Here is a 15356-nt window from a genome sequence, read left to right as displayed (position 1 = left end):
AAAATACCATGAATTTGTATAAAAATATATATTCAAAATAAATATTAAATAATGTAAAAGCGTATAAAAATATATATACAAAGTACATATAAAATAATGTAAATTCGTATATATATAAATCAACAAAACACCAATAAAATAATATATATTTGAATGAAAATAAATTTACAAAATACACATAACATAACTAAAATTTGTATTAAAATATATACAAAAATACATAGAAATAATTTGAGTTTGTATGAAAATAGATATACAAAATACACATAAAACTAGGTAAATTTCTTTTGAAATGTATATACAAAATACCCATAAAATATTGTAAATTTGTGTGAAAATATATAAACAAATACACATAAAATAACGTAAATTTGTATGAAAAATATATACAAAATACACATAGAATAATGTCAATTCGTATCAAAATGAATGAGCAGAATATCAATAAAATAATGTAAATTTGTATGAAAATAAAGATGCAAAATCCCCAAAAAATAAAGCATATGTTTATAAAAATACAGATACAAAAATACACATCGAATAATTAAATTTGTATTAAAATTAATATACAAAATGCGTATATAATAAGGTAAATTTGTATTGAAAAAATATGCAACATACACGTTTACTCATACAAATTTATATTATTTTATTGGTATTTTGTTTATTTATTTTGATACGAATTACATGATTATATGTGTATTTTGTACATATTTTCTTATACGTATTTACATTATTTAATGTGTATTTTGTTTATATATTTTCATACAAATTTACGTTATTATATGTGTATTTGTATAAATATTTTGATACAAATTTACTTTATTTCATGTATTTTGTATATATATTTCAATTCAAATTTAGCTTATTTTGTGTCTTTTGTATATATTTTCACAAATTTAATTACTTTTGTGTACTTTTGTATATAGTTTATATAAATTTACGTTATTTTATGTGTATTTTGTATGTATATTTATACAAATACACATTCTTTTATTGGTATTTTGTTTATTTATTTTGATACGAATTTACATTATTTTATGTGTATTTTGTATACATTTTTTTATACGTATTTACTTCATTTAATGTGTATTTTGTATATATATTTTTATAGAAATCTACGTTATTTTATGTGTATTCGTATATATATTTTGAAACAAATTAACATTGTTTTATATGTATTTTGCATATCTATTTCAATACAAATTTACCTTATTGTATGTGTTTTTTGTATATTTATTTTAATACAAATTTAATTTTTGATGTGTATTTTGGTATATATATTTTTATAAATAAAAAAAATGCGTTATTTTATGGGTATTTTGCTTCTTTATTTTCATACAAATTTACATTATTTCATTAATATTCTGTGTATTTATTTTGATACGATTTTACATTATTCTATTTGTGTTTTGTACATATTTTTTTATACAAATTTACGTTATTTTAAGTGTATTTGTTTATGTATTTTCATTCAAATTTACATTATTTTATGTGTATTTTGTGTATGTATTTCAATACAAATTTACCTAATTTTATGTGTTTTTTGTATATTTATTTTCATACAAATTTAAAATATTTTTGTGTATTTTTGTATATAGTTTGATACAAATTTAGGTTATTTTATGTGTATTTTGTATATCTATTTTCATACAAATACATATTCTTTTATTGATATTTTGTTTATTTATTTTGATGCGAATTTACATTATTCAATGTGTATTTTGTATATATATTTTTATACGTATTTACATCATTTTGTATACGTAGTTTTAAACAAATTTATATTATTTAATGTGTATTTTGTATATATATATTTATACAAATACAACTTCTTTAATTGGTATTTTGTTTATTTATTTTGATACTAATTTACATTATTTTATGTGTATTTTGTATACATTTTTTATACGTATTTACTTAGTTTTATGTGTATTTTGTATATATATTTTTATAGAAATCTACCTTATTTCATGTGTATTCGTATATATATTTTTAAACAAATTTACATTGTTTATATGTATTTTGCATATCTATTTTTTTGTGTATTCTGTATTTATTTTTGTTATACATAGAATAATGTAAAATCGTATCAAAATAAGTACACAGAATATCAATAAAATATTTAAATTTGTATGAAAATAAAGATGCAAAATACCCATAAGATAAAGCATTTTTTTTAAATACATATACAAAAATACACACAAAATAATTAAATTTGTATTAAAATTAATATACAAAATGCACACATACAATAAGGTAAATTTGTATTGAAAAAAAAACGCAAAATACAAATAAAACAGTGTAAATTTGTTTCAAAATATATATACGAATACACATAAAATAACGTAGATTTCTATAGAAATATATATACAAAATACACATGAAATTATGTAAATACGTATATATATATATATATATATATATATATATATATATATATATATATATATATATATATCTAGATATATATATATATATATATATATATATATATATATATATATTAATTAATGTAAATTCGTGTCAAAATAAATAAACAAAATATCATGAAAAGAATGTGTATTTGTATGAAAATAAATAATAGATAATAAATTTGTATGAAATGTATATGCATGATACACATTAAATAATGTGAATATGTATAAAAAAAATATATACAAAAAACAAATAGAATAATGTAAAATCGTATCAAAATAAATACACCGAATATTAATAAAATAATGTAAATTTGTATGAAAATAAAGATGCAAAATTCCCATAAAATAGCGCATTTCTTATAAAAATATATATACCAAAATACACATAAAATATTTAAATTTGTATTGAAATAAATATACAAAATGCACATTCAATAAGGTAAACTTCTATTGAAAGAGATATGCAAAAATACATATAAAACAATGTAAATTTATTTCAAAATATATATACGAATACACATAAATTAACGTAGATTTATATAAAAATATATATACAAAATACACATAAAATTAGGTAAATACGTATAAAAAAATGTAAACAAAATACACATAAAATAATATAAATTCGAAACAAAATAAATAAACAAAATACCAATAAAAGAATGTGTATTTGTATAAATATAAATGTACAAAATACACATACAAAATAAACATAAAATAAGGTAAATTTGTAATGAAATATATGTACAAAATACACATAAAATAATGTAAATTTATGTGAAAATATATATACAAATACACATAAAATACCATGAATTTGTATAAAATTATATATTCAAAATAAATATTAAATAATGTAAATGCGAATAAAAATATATATAAAAAGTACATATAAAATAATGTAAATTCGTATCAATATAAATCAACGAAATACCCATAAAATAATATATATTTGAATGAAAATAGATTTACAAAATACACATAACATAACTAAAATTTGTATTGAAATATATACAAAAATACATAAAAATAATTTGAGTTTGTATGAAAATAGATATTCAAAATACACATTAAACTAGGTAAATTTCTTTTGAAATATATATACAAAATATCCATAAAATATTGTAAATTTGTGTCAAAATATATAAAAAAATACACATAATATAACGTAAATTTGTATGAAAAATATATACAAAATATACATAGAATAATGTCAAATCGTATCAAAATGAATGAGCAGAATATCAATAAAATAACGTAAATTTGTATGAAAATAAAGATGCAAAATACCCATAAAATAAAGCATATTTTTGTAAAAATACATATACAAAAATACACATAGAATAATTAAATTTGTGTTAAAATTAATATACAAAATGCATATACAATAAGGTAAATTTGTATTGAGAAAATATGCAAAATACACATAAAAGTGTAAATTTGTTTAAAAATCTATATACGAATACACATATTATAACGTATATTTCTATAGAAATATATATACAAAATACACATGAAATGATGTAAATACGTATAAAAATATATATACAAAATACACATTAAATAATTTAAATTCTCGTCAAAATAGATAAACAAAATATCAATAAAAGAATGTGTATTTGTATGAAAATAGATATACAAAATACTCATAAAATAACCTAAGTTTGTATAAAACTATATACAAAAATACACAAAAATAATTTAAATTTGTATGAAAATAAATATACAAAATACACATAAAATTAGGTAAATTTGTATTGAAATACATATACAAAATACACATAAAATAATGGAAGTTTGAATGAAAATATATAAACATATACACTTAAAATAACGTAAATTTGTATCAAATATATATACAAAATACTAATTAAATAATGTAAATGTGTATAAAAAAATATATACAAAACACAAATAGAATAATGTAAAATCGTATCATAATAAATACACAGAATATTAATAAAATAATGTAAATTTGTATGAAAATAAAGATGCAAAATAGCCATAAAATAACGTATTTTTTATAAAAATATATATACCAAAATACACATAAAATATTAAAATTTGTATTAAAATAAATATAAAAAATGCACATACTGTAAGGTAGATTTGTATTGAAATAGATATGCAAAATACATACAAAAAAATGTAAATTTGTTTCAAAATATTAATACGAATACACATAAAATAACGTTGATTTCTATAAAAATATATACAAAATACACATAAAATGTAGTAAATACGTATAAAAAAAATGAATACAAAATATACATAAAAATCGTATCAAAATAAATAAACAAAATACCAGTAAAAGAATGTGTATTTGTATAAATATAAATATACAAAATACACATAAAATATCGTAAATTTGTATAAAACTATATACACAAATACGCAGAAGTAATTTAATTTGTAGGAAAATATATATTCAAAATACAGCTAAAATAAGCTAAATTTGGTTTAAAATGTACATACAAAATACATAAAATAATGTAAATCTGTATCAAAATATTTATACAAATACATATAATAACGTAGATTTGTTTAAAAATATATAAACAAAATACACATTAAGTAATGTAAATACGTATAAAAAATATGTACAAAATACATATATAATCATGTAATTCGTATCAAAATAAATAAACAAAATAGCAATAAAATAATGAAAATTTGTATGAGAAAACATATACAAATAACGCAAATTTCTATAAAAATATATGTACAAAAATGCACATAAAATAAAGTAAATTTGCATAAAAATATATATACAAAACACACACTAAATAATGTAAATCCGTACATAAAATAACCTAAATTTGTATAAAACTATATAAAAAAATAGTAAGAAGTAATTTAAATTTGTTTGAAAAGAAATATACAAAATACACATAAAATTAGTTAAATTTGTATTGAAATACATATACAAAATACACATCAAATAATGTAAATTTGAATGAAAATATATAAACAAATACACTTAAAATAACGTAAATTTGTATAAAATATATATGCAAGATACACATTAAATAATGTAAATGTGTATAAAAAAATATATACAAAAAACAAATAGAATAATGTAAAATCGTATCAAAATAAATACACAGAATATCAATAAAATAATGTAAATTTGTATGAAAATAAAGATGCAAAATTCCCAAAAATTATCGCATTTTTTATAAAAATATATATACCACAATACACATAAAATATTTAAATTTGTATTGAAATAAATATACAAAATGCATATACAGTAAGGTAAATTTGTATTGAAAGAGATATTCAAAAATACATATAAAACAATGTAAATTTGTTTCAAAATATATATACGGATACACATAAAATAAAGTAGATTTCTATAGAAATATATATACAAAATACATATGAAATTATGTAAATACGTATAAAAATATATATACAAAATACATATCAAATAATGTAAATTCGTGTTAAAATAAATAAACAAAATATCATGAAAAGAATGTGTATTTGTATGAAAATAGATAATAGATAATAAATTTGTATAAAATATTTATGCAAGATACACATTAAATAATGTAAATATGTATAAAAAAGTATATACAAAAAACAAATAGAATAATGTAAAATCGTATCAAAATAAATACACCGAATATTAATAAAATAATGTAAATTTGTATGAAAATAAAGATGCAAAATTACCATAAAATAGCGCATTTCTTATAAAAATATATATACCAAAATACACATAAAATATTTAAATTTGTATTGAAATAAATATACAAAATGCACATACAATAAGGTAAATTTGTATTGAAAGAGATATGCAAAAATATATATAAAACAATGTAAATTTGTTTCAAAATATATATACGAATACAAATAAAAAGACGTAGATTTCTATAAAAATATATATACAAAATACACATAAAATTAAGTAAATACGTATAAAAAAATGTATACAAAATATACATAAAATAATGTAACTTCGAATTAAAATAAATAAACAAAATACCAATAAAAGAATGTGTATTTGGATAAATATAAATATACTAAATACACATACAAAATAAACATAAAATAAGGTAGATTTGTAATAAAATATATGTACAAAATACACATAAAATAATGTAAATTTATATGAAAATATATATACAAATACACATAAAATACCATGAATTTGTATAAAAATATATATTCAAAATAAATATTAAACAATGTAAAAGCGTATAAAAATATATATACAAAGTACATATAGAATGAAAATTAAGATGCAAAATACCTATAATATAACGCATTTTTATAAAATTATTGATACCAAAATACACATAAAATATGTGAACTTGTATTAAAATAAATATACAAAATGTACATACAATAAGGTAAATTTGTATTGAAATAGATATGCAAAATACATATAAAATAATGTAAATTTGTTTCAAAATATATAATACGAATACACATAAAATAACGTAGATTTCTATAAAAATACATATACAAAATACACATAAAATTAAGTAAATACGTATAAAAAAATGTATACAAAATACACATAAAATAATGTAAACTCGTATAAATGTAAATAAACAATATACCAATAAAAGAATGTGTATTTGTATAAATATAAATATACAAAATGCACATAAAATAACGTAAATTTATATAAAACTATATACATAAAATAACGCAAATTTCTATAAAAATATATGTACAAAAATGAACATTAAATAAATTTGCATAAAAATATATATACAAAACACACATTAGATAATGTAAATGAGTATAAAAATATGTATACAAAATACCTATGAAATAATCTAAATTCGTATCGAATTAAATTAAGAAATACCAATAAAATAATGTAATTTTGGATGAAAATATATATACAAAATATACATAAAATAACCTAAATACAAATACAAATATACACATAAAATAATTTAAAATTGAATGAAATAAATATACAAAATAAACATAAAATAAGGTAAATTTGTAATGAAATATATGAAAAAATACACATAAAATAATATAAATTTGTATGAAAATATATATACAAATACACATTAAATAACATGAATTTGTATAAAATTTTTATCAAAATATATACTTATACACACAATAAAATAACGTAATTTTTTTATGAAAATGTATATACAAAATACACATAAAATAATTTAAATACGTAGAAAAATATATATACAAAAAACACAAAATAATGTAAATATGTATGAAAATATATAAACAATTACACATAAAATAATGTAAATTTGGATAAAATATATATACAAAATGAACATTAAATAATGTAAATATGTATAAAAAAAATATATATACAAAAAACACATAGAATAATGTTAAATCGTATCAAAATAAATAAAGAGAATATCAATAAAATAATGTAAATTTGTATGAAAATAAAGATGCAAAATATCCATATAATAACGCATATTTGCATAAAAATATATATACAAAAATACATATAAATAATTAAATTTGTATTAAAATAAATATACAAAATGCACGTACAATAAAATAAATTTGTATTGAAATAGATATGCAAAATACACATTAATAATGTAAATTTGTATAAAAATGTATATACGAATACTCATAATATAGAGTAAATTTCTATGAAAATATACATACAAAATAGATATACAAAATACACATATAACTAGTTAAATTTGTATTTAAATACATGTACAAAAAACACATAAAATAATGTAGATTTGTATGAAATGAAAACAAATACATTTTATATAAAATATATATACAAAATACACATAGAATAATGTAAAATCATATCCAAATAAATACACAGAATATCAATAAAATAATGAAAATTTGTATGAAAATAAAGATGCAAAATACCCATAAAATAAAGCATATTTTTATAAGAATACATATACAAAAAACACATAGATTAATCAAATTTATATTAAAATTAATATACAAAATGCACATACAATAAGGTAAATTTGTATTGAAAAAATATGCAAAATACACATAAAACAATGTAAATTTGTTTCAAAATATATATACGAATACACATAAAATAACGCAGATTTCTATAGAAATATATATACAAAATACACTTGAAATAATGTAAATACGTATAAAAATATATATATACAAAATACACATTAAATAATGTTAATTCGTGTCAAAATAAATAAACAAAATATCATGAAAAGAATGTGTATTTGTATGAAAATAGATATACAAAATACACATAAAATAACCTAAATTTGTATAAAACTATAAACAAAAATAAACAAAAATAATTTAAACTTGTATGAAAATAAATATACAAAAAACATATAAAATTAGGTAAATTTGTATTGAAATACATATACAAAATACACATAAAATAATGTAAATTTGAATGAAAATATATAAACATATAGACTTAAAATAACGTAAATTTGTATCAAATATATATACAAATAACACATTAAATAATGTAAATATGTATAAAAAAATATATACAAAACATAAATAAAATAATGTAGAATCGTATCAAAATAAATACAGAAAATACTGATAAAATAATGTAAATTTGTATGAAAATTAAGATGCAAAATACCATAAAATAACGCATTTTTTATTAAAAATATATATACGAAAAAACATAAAATATTTGATTTTGTATTAAAATAAATAGATATACAAAATACACATAAAATAAGCTAAATTTGAATTGAAATATACATACAAAATACATAAAATTATGTAAATTTGTATAAAAATACTCATACAAATACACATATAATAACGTAAATTTGTATAAAAATATATAAACAAAATACACATTAAATAATGTAAATACGTATAAAAAAATGTACAAAATACACAAATAATCATGTAATTCGTATCAAAATAAATAGACAAAATACCAATAAAATAATGTAAATTTCTATGAGAAAACATATACAAAATACACATAAATAACGCAAATATTAATAAAAATATATATAATATAATATATTTTTATACATATTTAAAATATTTAATGTATATTTTGTATATATATTTTATCCAAATTTACGTTATTTTATATGTATTTGTTTATATATTTTCATACAAATTTACATTATTTTATGTGAGTTTTGTATATGTATTTCAATACAAATTTGCCTAACTTTATGTGTATTTTGCATCTATTTTCAAACAAATTTAAATTATTTTTGTGTATTTTTGTATATATTTTCATACAAATTTTAGTTATTTTATTTGTTTTTTGTATATATATTTTCCTACAAATATACATTCTTTTATTGGAATTTTGTGTATTTAATTTTTTACGAATTTACATTATTTTATGTGTATTTTGTATACATTTTTGATTCGTATTTACTTAATTTTATTTGTATTTTGTATATATATATTTATAGAAATCTACGTTATTTTATGTGTATTCATATATATATTTTGAAATAAATTTACATTGTTTTATATGTATTTTGCATATCTATTTCAATACAAATTTACCTTATTGTATTTGCATTTTGTATATTTATTTTAATAGAAATTCAAATATTTTATGTGTATTTTGGTATATATAATTTTATAAAAAAATGCGTTATTTTATAGGTATTTTGCATCTTAGTTTTCATACAAATGTACATTATTTTATTAATATTATGTGTATATATTTTGATACGATTTTATATTATACTATTTGTGTTTTGTATATATTTTTTTATACATATTTTCATTATTTAATGTGTATTTTTATATATATTTTATACAAATTAACGTTATTTTAAGTGTATTTGTTTATATAATTTCATTCAAATTTACATTATTTTAAGTGTATTTTGTATATGTATTTAAATACAAATTTACCTAATTTTATGTGTATTTTGTATATTTATTTTCATACAAATTTAAATTATTTTTGTGTTTTTTTGTATATACATATAGAGTGAATTTCTATGAAAATATATATTCAAAATACATATAAAATTATGTAAATAAGTATAAAAATATATATATCAAATACACCTAAAAAAATGAAGATTCGTATCAAAATAAATAAAGAAAATTCCGATAAAAGAACGTATATTTGTAGGAAAATAAATATACAAAATACACATAAAATTACGAAAATTTGAATAAAAATATTTACAAAAAAACAAAAAAATAAATTTCAATTTGTATGAAAATAGATATACAAAATACACATATAATTAGTTAAATTTGTATTTAAATACACGTACAAAATACACATAAAATAAAGTAAATTTGTACGTTCTTTTATCGGAATTTTGTTTATTGATTTTGATACGAATTTTCATTATTTTAGGTGCATTTGATATATATATATATATATATATATATATATATATATATATATATATATATATATATATATATATATATATATATATATATATATATATATATATATATATATATATATATATATTTTATACTAATTTACATAATATTATATGTATTTTTAATATATATTTTCATAGAAATTTACTCTATTTTATGTGTATTCGTATATATATTTTGATACAAATTTACATTATTTATGTGTATTTCGCATATCTATTTCAATACAAATTTTCTTTATTGTATGTGCCTTTTGTATATTTATTTTGATACAAATTTAATTATTTTATGTGTATTTTTGTATATATATATTTAAACAAATACGCGTTATTATATGGGTATTTTGCATCTTTATTTTCATACAAATTTACATTATTTTATTGATAGTCTGTTTATTTATTTTGATTCGATTTTACGTTATTCTGTGTATTTTGTATACATATTTTTAGACATATTTACATTATTTAATGTATATTTTGTATATGTATTTCAATAAAACATTGCCTAATTTCATGTGTATTTTGCATATCTATTTTCAAACAAATTTAAATTATTTTTGTGTATTTTTGTATATATTTTTATACAAATTTTTGTTATTTTATTTGTATTTTGTATATATATTTTCCTACAAATATACATTCTTTTAGAGGAAATTTTGTTTATTTATTTTGATACGAATTTACATTATTTTATGTGTATTTTGTATATATATTTTCATATATGTACATATAAAATAATACAAATTTAATTATTCTATGTGTATTTTTGTATATGTATTTTCATAAAAAAATGCTTTATTTTATGAGTATTTTGCATCTTTATTTTCATACAAATTTACATTATTTTATTGATATTGTGTATTTATTTTGATACGATTTTACATTATTCTATGTATATTTTGTATATATATTTCATACAAATGAACTTTATTTTATGTGAATTTGTTTTCATTTCATACAAATTTACATTATTTTATGTGTATTTTGTACATGTATTTAAATGCAAATTTAACTAATTATATGTGTATTATGTATATCTATTTTCATACAAATCGAAATTAATTTTGTTTATTTTAGTATATATTTTCATTCAAATTTTCGTAATTTTATGTGTATTTTGTATATTTATTTTCCTACAAATATACGTTCTTTTATCGGAATTTTGTTTATTTATTTTGATACGAATTTTCATTATTTTAGGTGTATTTGATATATATATTTTTATACTTATTTACATAATTTTATATGTATTTTGAATATATATTTTCATAGAAATTTACTCTATATGTATATACAAAAAAACACAAAAATAATTTAAAATTGTATGAAAATAAATATACAAAATACACATAAAATTAGGTAAATTTGTAATAAAATACATATACAAAATACACTTAAAATCATGTAAATTTGAATGAAATTATATAAACAAATACACTTAAAATAACGTTAATTTGTATAAAATATATATAAAAAATACACATTAAATAATGAAAATATGTATAAAAAAATATATACAAAACACAAATAGTATAATATAAAATCGTATCAAAATATATACACAGAATATTAATAAAATAATGTACATTTGTATGAAAACTAAGATGCAAAATAAATATAAAATAACGCATTTTTTATAAAATTATATATACCAAAATACACATAAAATATTTGAATTTGTATTAAAATAAATATACAAAATGCACATACAATAAGGTAAATTTGTATTGAAATAGATATGCAAAATACATATAAAACAATGTAAATTTGTTTCAAAATATATATACGAATACACATAAAATAACGTAGATTTCTATAAATATATATATACAAAATACAAATAAAATTAAGTAAATACGAATCAAAAATGTATACAAAATACACATAAAATAATGTAAATTCGTATAAATATAAATAAACAAAATACCAATAAGAGAATGTGTATTTGTATAAATATAAATATACAAAATGCACATAAAATAACGTAATATAACGTGTATACAAAAATACACAGAAGTATTTAAATTTGTATGAAAATAGATATACAAAATACACACAAAATAAGCTAAATTTGAATTGAAATATATATACAAAATACATAAAATAAAGTAGATTCGTTTCAAAATATTTTTAACAAATATACATATAATAACGTAAATTTGTAAAAGAATTTATAAACAAAATACACATTAAGTAATGTAAATACGTATAAAAAAATATTTACAAAATACACAAAAAAATAATAATCAAGTCATTCGTATCAAAATAAATAAACAAAAAACTAATTAAATAATGTAAATTTGTATGAGAAAACATATACAAAATACACATAAAATAACGTTTTAAGTTTCTATAAAAATATATGTACAAAAATGCACATTAAAATTTACATTATTTTATATGTATTTTGTACATGTATTTAAAGACAAATTTAACTAATTATATGTGTATTTTGTATATTTATTTTCATACAAATTGAAACTATTCTTTATTTTTTTTATTTTTTTTATACAAATTTTCGTTATTTTATGTATATTTTGTATATTTATTTTCCTACAATTATACGTTCTTTCATCGGAATTTTGTTTATTTATTTTGATACGAATTTACTTTATTTTAGGTGTATTTGGTATATATATTTTTTACTATTTACATAAGTTTATGTGTATTTTGTATTTTTTTTATTTTTTTATTTTTTTACAGCAAAGGAGACAGCTCAAGGGCACAAAAAAGTAAACATTAATAAAAAAAGCCCGCTACTCGCTGCTCCTAAAAAGAATCCAAAGAGGTGGCCGAAAGATAGGTCAGTTTCGGGAGGAGAGGTGTCCTGATACCCTCCTCTTGAAAGAGTTCAAGTCGTAGGCAGGAGGAAATACAGATGAAGGAAGATTGTTCCAGAGTTTACCAGCGTGAGGGATGAAAGAGTGAAGATGCTGGTTAACTCTTGCATAAGGGGTTTGGACAGTATAGGGATGAGCATGAGTAGAAAGTCGAGTGCAGCGGGGCCGCGGGAGGGGGGGAGGCATGCAGTTAGCAAGTTCAGAAGAGCAGTCAGCGTGGAAATATCGATAGAAGATAGAAAGAGAGGCAACATTGCGGCGGAATTTAAGAGGTAGAAGACTATCAGTATGAGGAGGAGAGCTGATGAGACGAAGAGCCTTTGCTTCCACTCTGTCCAGAAGAGCTGTGTGAGTGGAGCCCCCCCACACATGAGATGCATACTCCATACGAGGGCGGACAAGGCCCCTGTATATGGACAGCAACTGTGCAGGGGAGAAGAACTGGCGGAGACGGTACAGAACGCCCAGCCTCGAGGAAGCTGATTTAGTAAGAGATGAGATATGAAGTTTCCAGTTGAGATTTTGAGTTAAGGATAGACCGAGGATGTTTAGTGTTGAGGAAGGTGATAGCTGGGTGTTGTCAAAGAATAGGGGATAGTTGTTTGGAAGATTGTGTCGAGTGGATAGGTGGAGAAACTGTGTTTTTGAGGCGTTGAAGGACACCAGGTTCCTGTTGCCCCAATCGGAAATAATAGTAAGGTCTGAGGCTAAGCGTTCTGCAGCCTCCAGCCTTGAGTCGTTAAGTTCCTGAAGGGTGGGTCTTCTATTAAAAGAAGTTGAATAATGCAGAGTGGAATCATCGGCGTAGGAATGGATAGGACAGTTCGTTTTGGAAAGAAGATCATCAATGAACAACAGAAAAAGAGTGGGAGATAGGACAGAACCCTGTGGGACACCACTGTTAATAGATTTAGGGGAAGAACAGTGACCGTCTACCACGGCAGAAATAGAACGGTCAGAAAGGAAACTGGAGATAAAGGTACAGAGAGAAGGATAGAAACCGTAGGAGGGTAGTTTAGAAAGCAAAGATTTGTGCCAGACCCTATCAAAAGCTTTTGATATGTCCAGCGCAATAGCAAAAGTTTCACCGAAACGGCTAAGAGAGGATGACCAAGAGTCAGTTAAGAAGGCTAGAGATCACCAGTAGAACGCCCCTTGCGGAACCCATACTGGCGATCAGATAGAAGGTCAGAAGTGGAAAGGTGCTTTTGAATCTTCCGGTTAAGGATTGATTCAAAAGCTTTAGATAGACAAGAAAGTAAAGCAATAGGACGGTAGTTTGAGGGATTGGAGCGGTCACCCTTTTTATGTACAGGCTGTATGAAGGCATACTTCCAGCAAGAAGGAAAGGTAGATGTTGACAGGCAGAGGCGAAAGAGTTTGACCAGGCAGGGTGACAGCACGGAGGCACAGTTTTTAAGGACAATAGGAGGCACTCCATCAGGTCCATAAGCCTTCTGAGGATTGAGGCCAGAGAGGCATAGAAAACATCATTTTGAAGAATCTTTATAACAGGCATAAAGGAGTCAGAGGGGGGATGAGTAGGAGGAATATGCCCAGAATCGTCCAGAGTGGAGTTTTTAGAAAAAGTTTGAGAGAAGAGTTCAGCCTTAGAGATAGATGAGACGGCAGTGTTGCCGTCAGGACTGAGGAGTGGAGGAAAGATGAAGAAGTGAAGTTGGAGGAGATGTTTTGGCTAGATGCCAGAAGTCACGGGAAGAGTTAGAGAAAGCAAGGTTTTGACATTTTATATTAATGAAAGAATTTTGGTTAGT

This window comes from Eriocheir sinensis, unplaced genomic scaffold (genome assembly GCF_024679095.1).
Source record: "Eriocheir sinensis breed Jianghai 21 unplaced genomic scaffold, ASM2467909v1 Scaffold75, whole genome shotgun sequence".
In the NCBI taxonomy this organism is placed as follows: Eukaryota; Metazoa; Arthropoda; class Malacostraca; order Decapoda; family Varunidae; genus Eriocheir; species Eriocheir sinensis.
This window is presented reverse-complemented; position numbering follows the sequence as displayed.